Source organism: Panthera leo, chromosome A1 (genome assembly GCF_018350215.1).
Source record: "Panthera leo isolate Ple1 chromosome A1, P.leo_Ple1_pat1.1, whole genome shotgun sequence".
In the NCBI taxonomy this organism is placed as follows: Eukaryota; Metazoa; Chordata; class Mammalia; order Carnivora; family Felidae; genus Panthera; species Panthera leo.
Genome location: NC_056679.1, coordinates 31,407,321 through 31,425,409, shown reverse-complemented (window position 1 = coordinate 31,425,409; position 18,089 = coordinate 31,407,321). Strand labels below are relative to the sequence as shown.

At 35.8% G+C, this 18,089-nt stretch overlaps 1 long non-coding RNA gene across 2 annotated transcripts in view; it reads left to right on the top strand.

Annotated features, from left to right (window-relative positions):
- Nucleotides 1-15,012, top strand: part of LOC122213238 — a 22,781-nt gene extending 7,769 nt beyond the window's left edge. For both annotated transcript variants that reach the window (XR_006199455.1, XR_006199453.1), the window contains one exon: nucleotides 14,869-15,012. This is a non-coding gene — a long non-coding RNA (uncharacterized LOC122213238). The remainder of the gene's footprint in view (nucleotides 1-14,868) is intronic.
- The last annotated feature ends 3,077 nt before the right edge of the window (nucleotides 15,013-18,089 follow it).

The window sequence follows — 18,089 nt, the reverse complement described above, 5'->3', positions numbered from 1 at the left end:
GTGTTGTGTATGTGTGTATCACAATTCCTTTATCCATTAATGGACATTTAGGTTGCTTCCACATTTTGGCTATTATGAATAATGCTACAATGAACATGGGTGTTCTAGGAGAATATATTTTAACAATGCAGGATCATTCTGATATATCAAATGAGTAACAGAATAACTTGTAAATCGCTAGGAATCTGGTAAACTTCTCTTAGCCATCATTTCTGAAATAAACAAAGTTGGTGAATATTGATTTTTCTAAAGCTTTGTGTAAACAGGGAATGCTAGAGTTTTTAGGAGTCTCTCTGCCAGTATAAAATGCCAATTTGGTATCAAAACATGATTCAATATTATTTTAATATGAAATTCTATTACATATTTCAATATGAAAAAGAATATTAACTATCACTATACAATGTACTTTGTAGGTAATGTCAGTGGAGGGAAATGGAGAATATAAGACATCTATATAAAATAAATCATTTACTAATCTTAATTTTTGGATTGAATATTTTAAATTTATTCATACATATTCAAGAACTGTATTTCCATAACATCATCATGGGCTAGAAGCATAGATTAGGCATGGAGAAGTTTAACATCACTTTAGATATATCTCTAACTCTAATGTAATTATGAAAACATTAGTTCCCTAAATAATCATCTTGGAACATACTTGTTTTCAGTATGTTACATGTACAATGCACCTCACCTTTTTGGTACTTGAACTACCCTATTTTGTCAGCACTGTACCTAGCTGACACTTAAGAAGCTGTTTTTGAGCCTCTTGAAGGTTAGGGTGAAATGGCTCATGATAACCTTAAACCAATTCTCAGTGAACCCTATAAATTCTTGGGTTATGGCAGAACATAATTTCTGTTCAAAGAGACGTTAAAAGGACTAAGAGCTTGAAGTGAACATGACCTTCCCAAAAGGGTAAGTAAATACAACAATTGCAAATGTGCAGCATCTTGAAGAACAGACCTGTGTCTGTTAGATTTCAGTGTTTGTAAGGCTGTGAAAATTTGCATCATGAATGAATAAGGAAGGATACTGCAAAAAGAAATAGTAGACACTGAGCATTGCAAAGAGAAACAGACATGTACAACTGAGTAGTGAAAAAAATACATGTTCATAAGAGCAGGAAGATTTAAATCACTTCTATGATAAACTCTTTCGCCCTCCCAAATCAGGTTCACAGGAGAAACTCAGTTCTTGACGTTTTATTGTTTCACTGCTACTCTTTTTCCAAAATCAATGTCTTTTTTTTTAAGTTGTATTTATTTATTTTGAGAGAGAAAGAGAAAGAGAGAATCCCAAGCAGACTCTGCACTACACTGCTAACACAGAGCCCCGTGCGGGGCTTGAACTCACAAACTGTGAGATCATGACCTGATCAGAAATCAACAGTCGGATGGACCCTTAAGCGACTGAGACACCCAGGAGCCCCAAACTCAGTGTCTTTTAAAGCATCTGAACTGATAAGGAATAGGGAAGCCCTTTTTATGTGTATGTGTCCAACTTAATGGACAATACATTATCTGAAATGCAAGAAAATCTCGCAAGTTTAAAAACAGATGTTCTGTGACTGACTAGTTGCTTTGCGAGTGAAGAAACAGCAAAGGCCTTATACCGACCTCTTAGTAACAATTCTTTTGTGATCTTACTTCAGTAAGCCGGCACTGAGATCGAGTCATTATGATAATACAGGAAAAGCCACCTTTTAAAATATTCTCTCCATCAGCTTATTTCTTGAAGTATTTACCTTCAGCCTCTAAAAATACTTGCCTGAGCTATTTGAATTTCCCTAGTCTACAAACATCACCTTCAGTTTCATTTAATAATAGGCATAAAATCCACATAATAATGTTTAAATTGCTGTAGAATAATAGTAAAACAAGGAAAAAAGTACTGAGATAATGAGATACATACAACTTCTATTACATATGACCTACCACTAAGCATGTGTAAATCCATACAGTTTGTAAAGCAGGGAATCAGTGCAAAATTCTACACTTTTCCTAGAGCATCAATAATGAATTTCACTAAAGATGATGGAAGACCAAAGGCACCCTTTAAGATTTATATCTCCTCCTTTATTATATTTAAGGGTCTCTCTCTACTGTATACCTGGGTGCCCTTCTCCCACATCATTGGTTTTTATTCCTACGGGTCTTAGACTCCATCGTTGATGAAACAAAGTTCCTTGCAGTCCTGTTTTCTTGCTCCAGGAATAATTTCTAAGAATCAGCCTTTTGAAATTCCTAATTAAAATAGTAAGATGTGGTTTCACTGTAGTTATGAAGAAAATTTGTAGTATCTTGTGCTGAATATTATCTATCTCTTTGGGTTTGATATTTTTCAATGTTAGCTTAATGAGGGAAGGGTAGAGTCAGAAAAGAATTAATAATTTATAATAATACATAACATAAATTGTTCTTCTTAGTTCTACTTTTGTCACTTTTAATACCTAAGGGAATGTGTATTATTTCCAATCCAGTTATACTTGGAGAGTGAAGCTGTTCCAGGGTTGAAAAAAAATGATCATTAATATCCTGGGGATCCATGCTTACTTCATTTTTATTTAAACTAACATTGAAGTCTAACATTTATTATGGAGCCACTGAGAATCTGGAAAACTCCATCTGAAATATCAGCCATAGAAATTTTTATAACGAACTGTAAAGGGTACCTCAATGTCTGTTTCAAAACTGATTTGATGAATACAGAAAAGGTCAAGCTAAAAATAACTAGACTGAATCAGTTATAAGTGTAGTAACATATGCATCATTTAATAACGAACTCTAAATTTGCACCACAGTTTAAGGAGTATCATGAATGCTAACTCTGACAGCAAAGGGTTATGAACTACCTGTCGACTTGTGCCCGACACAAGGTCAGGCAGTTTTGAGCTAATGAAACCCCAATGTACCAGAAGGTGAATGACTGGCATGAGTGGGCTAGTGGGAAGAAACTGCTGTAGCACAGTGGCACATCCAGAATGACACGGTGTCCTGAAACAGAAGCGACTGTGATCCCATCTGTTTATAAAGTCTAACTGCTTAACTTAAAACCTCCCTATGTAGGCAACATATTTCCTAGGAGATTTTTTTTTATATCCACAAACATTCAGATGTTATACGTACTAAGCATTGTCAGGTTCTCCTTATGTATGTGGTTAGCTACTTCTAAAAGGTTTTATTAAATATTTTTGACACGTTGAACAACAATGAAGACTCTCATGTGGGGACTCTAGCCTGGATAATCAGTTTCACCCAAGAGCTGATTCAAAATTTCTGAGTGTGTGATGATGTCCATGAAGATTTGTTTTAAAAACTTTGTGCCCGCGATAGTTATCAAATGGAAATATAATTTATGCTTGTTAAAATTCAGGAAATCAAAGGAAGCCCTAAGCACTAAAATTCTGATAAGGCTAATGCTGTTAATGTGAACATACTTTAAATTATCTGTAAATGTACATTCTATCAAGTCTGCACTTTTATCATATTCCCCAACCATTTGAAACCCATGAAAACAAATCAGTTTTCCATTTGTCTCTCTTTTGAAGATGTCTCTACAGCCCTAAAGTGTTTCTCCTCCTTATATAGTTGGTTTTTAATTGTATCGCAGGAATAAAAGATAAACAACATTAAAAAAAGAGAGAAGTGATTTCTAGAAAAAGTCTAATTCCAGGAAGCAATATTATGAAAGAAAGAAAAAAGATGAAGTAAAACAGGTGCACACCCACGTGCATGTGCACACATATGCACACACTAACATGAGTGAATATTTGGGATGTGCAAGTGTGTGCTTGTGTGTGTGTGTGCACGTGCATGTGTGTGCACGTGTTTTACTTCATCCTTTTTCTTTCTTTCATAGTATTGCTTCCTGGAATGAGACTTTTTTTCTAAAAGTCACTTCTTTTTTCTGTCTTTAAATTCTTTTTCTAGCATGTACTTCACATTATTAGTTTCTTACTCCTTTAGGAAATCTTGATAATATTGGTATGGCATAACACCATCAGAGTTTGGTAAAGTTTTTATCTTCTTAGCCAAGGAATGACCAAAGAAGGACTAGGTTTAGTTAGGATGTGGAAAATTGGAAGAAAACTACAAAATTATCAATTCTTATATAAATCTCTATGTTCTTTCTTCTAGTGCCCCCACTATAATCATAACAATAAATTACAACAATCCTTATATTGATAACTGAGCGTATTTCCAGTTTACCAAAAGAAAGCATCAAAAGTAATTTTCATTAGTGTGTGGGACAAAGTTTACAGCTTATAACTAAGGAAGACTGGCACTAGTAATAAAATGTGGAATAAAAACCAAGTATCGATTGATTCTCACAGAAATTATGGTTCTGTTAGATTTAAAGGAAATAATCATGTGAATAAAAACTTAGACATATTTAAATATGTAATTTAAAAAGGTGTTAACTGATTGCATGACTTATTATAAAATTATGAAGTGACCTACTTCCTATAAAAGGTAGGGCCAAGGTGGAGCAGAAAGCATGATTCTATCAGAGTGTGACTGAGAAAAATGACCTAGTTTGGAGGATCAGGAAATGCATCCAAAATAAACAGGAATTTAGCTGCTGTCTAAAGCAAAAGAAGGAGGTCACAAATCAAGGGGGTGTCCTAAAATTAACCTTCTTGAGGAAGGAGTGAGTGCATGCAAGAGCTCCACGTTGATGAGGGCAAGGGCATGTTCCAGAAACTGAAGGATGGCCAGTATGGGAGAGAAAAAGAAAGCAACTGGAAGATACTGGAAAAGCTGGAAAGGTTCATGCTAAGAAGGGGTCCTGCCAGTCAGTGTAAGGATGTTGTGCTTTACCTGAAGTCCAATGGAAAATGTTAGCAAGTTAGAGCTATGTAAGTCAAAGTTAGACCCAAACGTGTCTGGATAGAAAAGAGACTTCTTAAACACATAAGCTGGAGTGGATGGTGGGAAGGAACACCAGACTGAGATAAGGCTGTTTGGGATGGTTGAGACGAGGCAAGAGAGAAAAGTAACAGAATACACAGACGAGGTTGGTCTAACTTTTTAAATGAGAAATAATAGCTATTAATGAAAACAACAGGGCTGTTTGGGGGAAATTGTGAAACCAGAAGTCATATTAGAGTGTGTTGTCTGGTGAATGGGAGGAAAAGGAAAGAACACAATTGCAGAAGATACAAAAGAATCAGGGCATTCAGGAAGAATGAATACACCAGAAGGAAAACCAAATTCAGTGCTCCAAATTCTGACCCTTTTCTTGGAACTTTAAATTATAAAGAGTGTTTCCTATCAAACACATGCCACATGAATATTTTTACATTTATGCATTTGAACCATTATTTTCTTACAGTTTCCTTCAGATACATCCCAAGAAATGAAATTGTAGCATTGATCAATTTAAAAAATTTTAATACCAATTTTCAAATGTCCTTCCGAAATGATATCCAAATCTAGACAATCAATAGTAATGTATTCAGATCACCAACTTCACACACTTTTACTTATTAATATGAATTTTGCTAATCTGAAAAGATATAAAGCTGTTGCAGTGTTCTTTTTTTATTTATTTTTTTGTGTTTTATTTATTGTTGAGAGAGAGAGAGATAGAGTGCTAGTGAGGGAGGGGCAGAGAGAGAGGGAGACACAGAATCCGAAGCAGGAGTTTCCAGGCTCTGAGCCCTCAGCATAGGGGCCAACACAGGGCTTGAACCCATGAACTGTGGGATCATGACCTGAGCCAAAGTTGGACATTTAACCGACTGAGCCACCCAGGCACCCAATTGCAGTGTTCTCTTAAATTGCATTTATTTGATTAGTACTATGACTAAAGAGTATTTCCTGTATTTATATGCCATATTTGCTCATTCCTTTTAATGACAGTTACTACGGATTCCTTCATTCTTTTTTTAATGTTTATTTATTTATTTTGAGAGACATGAGTGGGGGAGGGGCAGTGAGAGAGGGAGAAAGAGGATTCCAAGCAGACTTCATGCTCAACACGGAGCCCACAGGGCCCAGTCTCACAACTAACCGTGAGATCATGCACTGAGCTGAAATCAAGACGCTGATGCTTAACTGACTCAGCCACTCAGCCACCCCTGATTCATTCACTCTCACTATGACTTGGTGATCTTGACAGCATCCACCTCATGATGGCCAGATCCACTGCACAGGCACTTGCTGTTCCTTCTCCCAGGCACCTGTTCCATTCTAATAGCTGTTGTGTTTTTGTTTTTGTTTTTGTTTTTTAATGGTGTATGAGTCTCTGTTGCAGATAACTAGAAAAAAACTTTCTGCATTATCAGGCAGTGGCTTTAAACAGCAAACAGTGGATCAGATGAAGATTGGCAAATTATCTTTTGGATAAAGAATGGAAAGTTTTCCATTTGAGCAATTAGCCACTTGATGCACATATACCACAAAGTAGAGTCATCAGTAAATATGCTTGGTCTTATTTTCCTGAATATTGTAATGTTTTATTTTCTCTTTTTCTTGTTTTGGATCATTCTTGATCTTCTACTAAGTATGAATCACTGCTGGATGATATCTTTATAATACTAAAAAGCTAGTGTATAACCTCTTATAGTTTTGTAGTAATATACTTTGAAGTTGCACATGCATTCTGTGTATGAATAAGGCCCTCCCCAAGATGTCCCTGTGCTCATTATATTTCCAGTAAATTAACTATACAGATTTCTAAATGGATTGAAATTCTCATTAAAAAAATTTAAGTTCAAAGTAAATTTCAGATATGTGTATCAAAGACAAAGTTGCTTTCTGCATCCCCATGTTTAGTCAGGATATTGAATTTTAATTAAACTCAACGAAATGCCACTAGTCCTTGTGCTTATGCTTTGATTTTTGGTATTGTTAAACTGCCACACTGACATTTAAGAAAAAATATGCGATGATTTTGAAAATCTTGTCGAACAACCCTGAAATTATTTCTTTCACTTCTTTCCAATATTGAGAACGTTTTCTTCCGGTTGTACATGACACCACACTTATGAGCACACTTCCATTCTAATGATGAGAATGTTTCATTTTCAGGCCAAAAGACAATGGATATGATTATACATTCTTCCATGAATTAAATCATAATGGAATTAAATTGTGTTTGTAGGTTTGATATCTTGCTATTGTGACTTATGAAAGTAAAGACCAACCTCACATATTTATTACATATGTATAATGCAGATCAATTTGGCAGTGTTTTTACTCATTTATTTCTTAGCACTTACACACCTCAAATAAAATCTTTCCTCAAACTCAAGCTTATGAATTCTATAAAAAAGAGCCACTTTGGTTGGACTGGAAAAGGAAGTATGGAAACTGTCTTACTAGGGCCCTTTTGCTTTTGTATTATCTATTTTTTCCACAATTGCCACTCCTGAAGATACATCCCCAAAGCCCCTAAAACAAAACCAAAAAAATAAATAAAAATAAAACAATATGAAACTACTATATTGAGGCACAGATAATGAGATAGCATTTGGACAGAGATCGGATGCAAAGAAAATAAACTATAGCCTATAAGAAATGAAATATTTTCAACTTTCAATCATATATTCCATATAAATATGCAAGAAATCCTAAATGGCAAAAATTGAGAACAGATCTATGTTACATAAATGATACTGCACTCTTAGTATGTAAAAATATTATAAAATAATTATGGTGTTAGTAATTTCCCTTATAACCTATGTATCAGTTCAAGGTCTTAAACCTCTTAAAAGAGGCAGACATCAGGATATAGAACTCAATGTTCAAGACACTTACTGATAGAAGGCCTAGGAACAATAGAGGGGCAAGAAGGAAGAAGTAGGTGAGGGAACATTTAGACCATGAGGCAAGCCTGACTCTTATAAAAGGAGAAGGGGGAGGAAGGAGGTTTGGGGGTCCAGACTGCAGTATAACTTTGAGGAAGTCTTAGCAAGGGCCCAAAGCAAGGAATATCTGTAATGTCGAGTACTACATTGGACATTCATTGTCTGGGCCCAGAATGGTTTTGCTTTGGCATGAGTGCTGTGACAGATCCAAGGGTATGCAGCAGCTGCCTGGCATCTACCCACTTGCAGCAAATTGTCTTTTTTTTTTTTTAAGTATATTTATTTTGAGAGAAACAGAGAGAGTGAGTGCAAGTGGAAGGAGGGGCAGAGAGAGGGAGACAATCCCAAGGAGGTTCCGTGCAGTCTGCACAGAGCCTGATATGGGGCTCTGACCCATGAAACTGAGATCATGACCTGAGCTGGAATCAAGAGTTAGACACTTGGGGCGCCTGGGTGGCTCAACAGGTTAAGCGTCCGACTTCGGCTCAGATCATGGTCTCACAGTCTGTGAGTTCGGTCCCTGCTTAGGGCTCTTGGCTGACAGCTCAGAGCCTGGAGCCTACTTTAGATTCTGTGCCTCCCTCTCTCTCTGCCCTTGCCCCACTCCATCTCCTCTGTTCCTCTCTCTCTCTCTCTCTCTGTCTCCCTCAAAGATAAATAAAAACATTAAAAAATAAAAAAAAAAATAAAAAGAGTTTGACACTTATCTGCTGAGCCACCCAGGTGCCCTGCAACAAACTATCTTGAAAGGAGATTGGAGCAGTGTACCTCCACAGCTTCCTCCCTTGATAATTACATAATAAAAACAGGATCATCTTGAAGCAGCAGTTGTGAGGCTCAAAGAGCTTGCTTATCTTTATGTGGATTGTATCTCTCAATATTTACTATTAAAATTTAAAAAGGAATTTTTAAAAATATTTGTTTAAAAAACAATAATACAGTCATTACATTACCATAAATAATACATTTTTATGTAAAACATTTCCAAACCTAATTAATTAATTGATCAGAAAAGTGGCATTGTTTCTCTTTAACAAAAAAAAAAGACATTTCTAATGTCTCCTTTGATGTAACACAGATGTATCCTCATACCAGGTTCTGCATACAATCTGTTGTGAAATGCCATTTCAGGTTTTGTAATTGGCAAAAATCAAGGCTCAGACAGATATGTAAATTAGAAAAAGGAGGACTCCAAGGACCACATGAAAGAGTCACTAGGAACCTCCATGCACACTTTGAGAAGCATTGATTAAAGCATTAAATACATCTTATACATTAAGTAAAACAATACATTTAATTTATAAAAGTTATCTTGCAAGGGCGCCTGAGTGGCTCAGTCGGTTAAGCAGCCAACTTCAGCTCAGGTCACGATCTCGCGGTCCATGTATTTGAGCCCCGCATCAGACTCCATGCTGACAGCTCAGAGCCTGGAGCCTGCTTCAGAATCTGTGTCCGCCCCTCCCCTGCTCGTGCTCTGTCTTGCTCTGTCTCTCAAAAATAAATAAATGTTAAAAAAAAATTTTTTTAAGTTATCTTGCAGACATAGAGTATGTTCACGCAAAGTGTAAGACCCAAATAAAAAGTCACTGACAGTATGAATCTTCTTCAATTCTTCCACCTAAAAATATTCTCCAATATACAACACCTCCAACACAACATGCAAAATTATTTTGGTTTTAATTGTCTCTATCTTTAAAAAGTCTGACCTTCCTTCTTCATTTTCCAAAGTACCTAGTGCAATGCCTTGTGCATAATAGGATTTTGGTAGTTTTAAATAAACTTTCAACATTGATATTTCTTACATTATATTTGGCATCAAGGTATCATTATCAACCTATGTGGTTACATGTTGTGAACTATATGCTATCTTTTAAGTTTATTTATTTATTTTTGAGAGAGACAGAGAGAGTGTAAGCAGAGGAGGGGCAGAGAGAGAAAGGGAGACACAGAATCTGAAGCAGGCTCCAGGATCTGAGCTGTCAGCTCAGAGCCTGACTCGGGGCTCAAACCCACGAACTGTGAGATAAGGACCTGAGCCAAACTCCAACGCTCAGCTGATTGAGTCACTCAGGCACCCTTACATGCCATCTTTAAAATAATTATTTCTCTTGAATTAAAAGATAAATAGGCATGAAGCACTTTAACAACAGCTGTGGAAGCTCTGATTGATGATACATTCTTCCTTATTTGCTTTTCTTATTAAGGCTACAATGGTAAGCAGTGACTTCTGATTTTATTGCTTAACTGTTGTAATCATCAGCCATTACCTATAACCTGATTTTTCTTTATGTTAATTATATGACACTATTTTATATACATGAAATTACATGAATTGCTTTTTTTCATGTTTCCATTTTACTGAATAGTTTAACACAGAATAGTGCCCTGAATTAGTGCCCTTTGAAGATAATTCTGTCTTGGAGAAACCACCCTTCCCTTCATGAACTCCACCATAGTTTGTTAAGATAATGAGTATCTACGGAAAGGATGGTGATAACCCTATGCCAGTGCTATCCAACATAACTATAATGTGAGTCACATATAATTTTAACTATCCTAGAAGCCACATTAAACAGAGAAACCAGAAAAAAATAATTTTAATAACACTATATTTAATCCAATATAGCTAAGATATTGTCAACATGTAATCAGTAAAAAATGTAACCAATATAAAAATTATTAATGAGGGGCACCTGGGTGGCTCAGTCAGTTAAGCATCTGACTTCGTCTCAGGTCATGATCTCACAGCTGTGGGTTCAAGCCCCGCATCAGGCTCTGTGCTGACAGCTCGGAGCCTGGAGTCTGCTTTGGATCCTGTGTGTCCCTCTCTCTCTCTCTGCCCCTCCCCCGTTCATGCTCTGGTTCTCTCTCTCTCTCTCAAGAATAAATAAACATTAAAATTTTTTTTAAAAATTATTAATGAGCCAATAAATAATTAGTACTGTACTAACTGTACATTTTACACTTATAACACAACTTAATTTGTACATGAAATTTTCATTGGAAATACTTTATATGTATTTAGATATCATAAAATCGACGGTGACAAAGTAGATTCAAATGTTAAAGTTGTTCCTCAAATATTTAAAAGTTTCCAACAATCAAACTGAGTGGAGGATCAGTTTTAAAATTTAAATAAAAATCTTTGCAAAACATCTGTCTAATAAGGGGGTTAATATTCAAAGTATATAAAGTACTCTTAAAACTGAATAGCAAAAAAACAAAAAACCAAATAGAAATAGACAAACAGACAAATAGAAAAAGACAAGTACTGTATGTGGAATCTAAAAAAGCTGAACTCACAGAAACAGAATGGTGGTTGCTGGGAGCAGGGGTTTGGGGGATTGGGCAGATGTTGGTTAAAGGGTACAAACTTCCTGTTATAAGATGAATAGTTCTGGGATGTAATGTATAGCACGGTGACTCTAGTTAATAATACTGTATTATATTTGAAAGTTACTAAGAGAGTAGATCTTAAATGTTCTCACTACAAAAAAATAAATACAATGCTAATTATGTGAGGTGATAAAGGCATAAACTAACCATATTGTGATCATAATTTTGTGATATGTGTATGTATTAAATCTTCACACTGTATACCTTAAAGTTACACGGTGTTATTTGTCAACTATATCTCAATAAAGCTAGGGAAAATTGCATTCAAGTTACTTAAAATAAAAAATCAGGTTATCAGTCACATTAGCTACATCTAAATTAGGCACATGTGGCTAATGACTACTGAATTGGACAGTACTTCTCAATACATAACTTAAATCATTTTAGTGTTTACATATTTATCAGTGTGTGTTATGGCATTTGAATAAACACTGTCTTCAATATGAAGCCAGTAATTCTTCTGAATTTTGTAACATATTTAAATACTTTAAAAAACGCACTGTAAAAAAACCCACATTATTATTTTACATAAACATTTGGTATTATATCTTTGAGTAAAAACATACTTCCCATTTTAACTGTAAAATATCTTCCCCTTAAGCAAGTACTATTTTCCTGAGCCAATGAGAAAGGAAAAGAATGGCAGCTTTTCCGAAGACATAATTATATCAACCAAACCAGTCGGTGGAATGACAGATGATAGTTGTATCTGGATACCATTTTTCCACATGTTCATCCAGTGTGAATTTCATATATTATAGAAAGGTTTGATGATGTTGTGAAAATACTGGTGTAGTAAGGGGCCAAAACTATAAATCTTAACATAAGTTATATTATAACCATAATTATAAGTATTATTACTTCAATATTTAATAGATTAGTGTGTTCTCCTTCAGCTTGGATGTTTCTATAAAGAAAATCCACTTGGAAACCTTAAAATTTCCAATGTCACTGATAACACTTCCTTTTGAAAATATGGTTTCTTAATGTCACTTTTAATGCTTCCACTGCATATACTTTAGTATATACACAGATACATGATAGATATTTGGAAAATAGGTTGTGCACTGCTACTATATTGATATATATAGCATTGTACTGTAGAATTACATGGTCCAATATAGTAGCCACTAGCTACATGTAGTTTTAAACACTTGAAATGAGGCTTGTCTGAATTGAGATGTACTGTAAGGATAAAATGCACGCTGGATTTCAACTAGTTAGTATGAAAAAATGAATTTATGATATACATAAATATTTTTATTGTTCACTTTTGGAATGATAATGTATTATTCCACTTGATTATTTTTACTTTTTAAAATGTGACTCCTAGAAAATTTAAAATTATTTATGGCTCCCATTACATTTCTTTTGGACAGTGCTGCTCTGGATTATTAAAAATACACTTTAAAATTCTTTGGACACCTCCTATTATTTCCACAATATTAGAACACACTTATTACATATATAGGGAGACATATATGGAATGTAACATATTTAAATACTTTAAAGAACATAGAGTTTAAATAAACACATTGATATTATTTGTAAACATTTGATATAATGTCTGAGTAAGAATATTTTGTTTGGGGGCCCCTAGGGGGCTCAGTCGGTTAAGCATCCAACCTTTGGCTCAGGTCATGATCTCAAGGGTCGTGAGTTCAAGCCCCGCATGGGGCTCCACACTGACAGTGCGGGCCTGCATGGGATTCTCTCTCTTCTCTCTGACATTCCCTCGCAAAATAAATAAACTTTTTAAAAAATGTATATATTTTCTGTTTGATCTGGGAAGAATTTTCTGTATACACAAGATTTAAATACTTTCTGAAGGGTAATGTGAACTTCTATTTTTGTATCAATCACAGACATGCCTCCAAGTTAAGATTCTTGCCTTTATTCCAAATATAACATATGTAACATGAAGCAAACCCAATAAATGAGAAGCAAGTACTTACCCTTTAGGATAATTAGTGTAATTTCCCTTATTCTGCTTCTGAAAACCAAGGGACATTTTGTGTTTTCAGTAGATAATACAGAAAACGATGTCATGTATATCATCCATATCTGTGGAATTAGCTTCAAATATCAGCAGTGTTAAAGTAATAAAATACATGTTCTTAGAATCTGAGACAGAAAGTAATTTAAAAGTTTCTAATGTGTCCCCAGTCTTCTTAAATCTTCTAGAGATTTTTTTCTACTTTTCATTATAATAAGCCATGTTGCAGGAGCACAGATTTTAGCTGTGATTGCATTTTTGAAAAGTAAAACCAAAAGAATGTCTACATTAATTCAAGATACTATTATGACTGTGACTAGTATCTTATTAGGATGTTAAAACTAAGGGATGTTAGCATTCACAGAGGAATGTAATACCAACTTAAATGATGAGAAAGTGGAGACGCCATTTCTTTACACAAATATTAAGAACTAACTATGTGTTAGGTATGCACTATGATGACAAAATATTATCCTTGGCTACAAGGAGATTACAGTTTATTGGAGAAACAAAATGTAAGTTGAAAAACACAGTGCATGGTAATAAGTGCTGTCATAGGAAAGATCAGGTTGCTACAGAAGCACACAATGAACACGTGCAAAACAAGCTGGCTCAAGATGGGAGGAAGGAAAAGGACTCATGAGGCATTCTACCAGAGAGGCTACTGGGAAGGGTAGGTGTTAGCAGACATGTATATTTGAAACAAACCGTCAGAGAGGAGGATTGTGAAGCCATTAGCATCTGAGCCCTACAGCCCCTGGATGAGCCAGGAGATCTTGGAAATGTGATTAAAGTTTGGTGTGTTCTGGTAACCCCGAGGGCTCTTTTGAGTGGTCACTTCAGGGCCTGTCGCATATGCCTTAGGTGGGTATTTAGGATGTGGGTGGAGTAATTTATACCATGCCTCATTCAACTTTTGCTTATTTTTCCTTCTTCATTCTTGTCACTTGGCAAAAAAGGATGTGCCCTATTCTAGTGCCTGAGAATCAAAATCTGAATGTGCTTCCTCCCTGATTTCTCCCAGGGCCAATCTAAAGTAATTGGTGTTAACTTTGAGCTCATGTTGCTCTCATCTCACATATAGATTATGTATAATAATTGTAACTGAGAGAAGAGTTACTATATTCAAACACTACATTAGCTGTTTCACTCCTATTTTATTCAATTCTATCATCCCGTAAGTAGCAACAGAGTCCCCATTTACAGAGGGGGAAACTGAGGAATATAACGACTCTCTCATGCTCATACAGCTCGTGAATGGTGAAGTCAGGACTCTGAAATATAAATCTTGAGGAACACGATGTCTCTTTTGGCCAGTATATTTGTGATGTTGTTATAATATATATTACAGAGAATTTATAGGTATGTGTGCATGTATTCTATCATTCTACATCCCTGTGTAGATAAATAGATCTCCATAAGTTTGCAAAGTTTGCTTGAGAAAAGAAAATATGTCTATTTCTTTGATTTTCTCCCAACTGTCTTCGGATTCCCAAGGCATTTACTGACTGAATTTCAAGAAAAGCCCACTAAAATTGAATCCAGAAAACAAAAATAAGATAGAAATCCTTTTGTACCTTAAAGATAATATTAACTATAAATAACATGAAGTATTCTAATGAAAAAGACTAAATAAATCTACTTTCATTTTGAGAAACCAGACAGAAGATGGTATGTCATTGCACTCTATGGAGGAGAACTAAAATAAAGAAACAAATGAAGATTACAAAAGCAACAGACTTTTACCTGGAGAGAGAAAATTCTGCACTAAATATTAAAACTCACATGTAGAAACTCATGACCTAAATCTTGTCATCAATCTCCTGCCCATGCACACCATTTACTTTAAATCTGCTGGCGACCAAAATCTGTATTTTAAGAATAATCACCTATTCTAGTATCTATTCTAGCAATAGATTCTCTGTGGTTTTAAATGAGATCATTCATGCAATGCGAAAGAAAGTTGTGAATAAATGAGGAGACCTTACATGCTGCTTGTAGTTTGCTGAAGAACGGACAAATCTGCAAGTGCCTTTAAGTGAATCAAATAGATTGTTCTTGTTGCTCCATAGGTTAAGGGAACAAATCAAGGTTGTTGACATCCCTGTCATTGAGATATACAATAGATACAAATGACTTTGAGTTGCCTACGGCATTTAACTCAAATTGTTAGTACTTTACTAGTTAATAATAAGAATTTAGTAAGGCAGAGATTCTGAAGACAAATAAAATAATGTTGATGATTGTTCCTACGGACAGCTCAAGAAAAATGTGCTGTTAGTGATTTTAGCATAGCTGTTATACATTCATAATGACTGGTATATTTCCATTTTAAATCTCCAGACATTATGCTGGGAGCTCTGTTCAAGTACAACAGGAACTCTGCCTAGCAATTTCTGATGGCCATTGCAGAAAATGACTTAGTAATGCCTCCTGACCTGTAGAGCCACTTTAGTTTGTTTTTCAACCTCCACCTCCTCCTCTCATAAGGTCAAGATGTATGTGATTTGTGATACTTGGATCTTCCCACCAGAGATGCTTAAATTTGAAGCCTTGAACTATCTTATTATATGGGATAGCCGTACCCAGCCTATCAAAACCTGTTCCTGGAATGCACATCCCATTCCGGCTGTGTATACAAGATTTGGCTGTTTGTACTGAATTAACTACTTGTTTTTTTGTTTTTCAATGTAGACACAAAAGCAGAAACTAAATCCTTATCTAAACTCGCTGTACCAGAAATATAGTTTTAGAGAAAAAATAGGCATTAGTTATAATGTAGTGTGACACATTTGACACACAGATGAGGGCAGCAATGCCTGAAGATGTTAAGTAATTTTAAAGTTCTATCTCAACATAGTGACAGAGAAAGTACGAGAAAAGTATCTTCTGCTTTCCAGCATGAAATTTTTTTCACCGTTGAAGTATTGTTATATAGACCACAGCTATTGTCAAGGCATCTCCATGTGGTCACAAGTCACTGAAAGCTCTGCCTTATTTACACAAACACGATCTGGTCCTCCAAGTGTCTTTCCCCTTTGCATTGACTTATAACATCTGCATCTTGGGTCACATGATACTTGCTGCAGTGTTGAATGTTGCTTCTTTAGCCATATTTGTAGCAATAATCATGTTCCAGATGTAAACGAAAAACTAGCTAGACACTTCACTGCATTCAAGGGCATAGGATTCTGGAAAAAGCTTCTATAAAACTGGATACCAAAGCCAGCACCTCCAGGTGTAGCCTCTTTGTCATCCAAGGGCTTGGAAGTCCCCAAACCAGCACCCACGCCTGGAAATGGCTTTGAACCTGGGAGGATGGATTAATGGAATATCAGGGATCCAGTGAGGTATCAGAAAAGTTCTGTGACTTACAACTATTCCATTTCCTTCTGGGGACTTCATGTTTTTCTCTTAGCAAATGAGAATAATTACCCATTTCCATCCAGCCCTGTATTCTGAGAATACTTTTGCTGAGCTCATATCTCTGTTTCCTGTTTGTTTACCTAAGGCTTTACTCCTGTCCCAGCACATCTCTGCCTGGAAATGCAATGCAGAGTAATCTCTATATGAATGTATGTGAATGATTGCATTAGTGAAGGCGACTGAGGTCAATCTATGTAATGGTAACAGAACAGTAGTTGTAATAGTAATAGCCAAAAATCAACACAATAATCACCAATTGTTTGACAGGGTCTGTATGCTAAACTATCACATTCCTTATAAAGACCTAAGAACTGACAAAAGGCAAAGTGATATGTTACTCCAAGGTATCAGGATTAGGTTCAGCTATGTATGAAGGTAAATCCAAGTTAGCCATGGCCTAAACACATAACATTTTCTTATTTCATATACTATGGTCAGAGATCAGCAATCAGGGGCTTATATGAGTTTCACAAAGTTGTAAGCAACTTGACTCACTATAACTTTTGGTTTCACTGTTCTGCTATGGTGAAATTCTGTAAAGCACAAAATAGCTACTAGAGCTTCAGCTACTATATCCACACTCCAGCCAGGAGGAAGCATGAAGGACAGCAAATTTTACTCGGTATTTTTACTTTTTTAGAAACTAGTCTTGTGACCAAAATCTCTCTAAGGGTTGTTGAGAATCCAAGTTGACATATACTTGACTAACATTTGGGGACTTTAGTGAGGTATAGATAGCAGAGTCTGCCTTGCCATCTGAAATTTTACTGATGACAGACATTGACAGGAAGCATCACAAGGCCAGAATATGGAGATTTTCAGCAATGTGAGATGAAAACACTTCTTTGAAGAGAAAACAGTCTATGATAAAACCAGAGATCTGCCAGCCTGAAAGCTGCCCACTCTATTACTTCATTGAAGATGTTTGCCGTCGAATCATGTAGGCAAGAACTGGCTGAATCCCAGTGAGGGATTATGGCACTGTGAAATCAGTAAATTATTACATTGTATAAGCTTTAGTTGCATGCATTCTTTTCTAATCTTGGATGTATACCCATGATTGTGACTCAAAGCTTATACAGGGTATCACCTCTAAGCATGAAATGTCCTTCCTCACATACTCTTGTTGTCTCCTACCCAGAAGTCCTCAAACTGAAATACTCTATTACTACAAACATCAGTCAACCCCATCCAGAACCAAATATTCAGTAATGGACACATAGGTAAGGAAGCATGCAGGAATAAACAACAGCTTAATTTTGATCTAACAAGTATATCAAGACGCATTGTCACTTTTCTTGGAGGGTAAGTTCCCAGAATATTGTTGCTGTATGGACTTTTGCAATACTTACTCCCAAAACATCAACCTCAGGCAGGTTTCCAGACACTTATTTCTAGACTAGCTGCATCAGAATTGCCTATGGTGCTTTGGGAAACAGATTCTTAGAC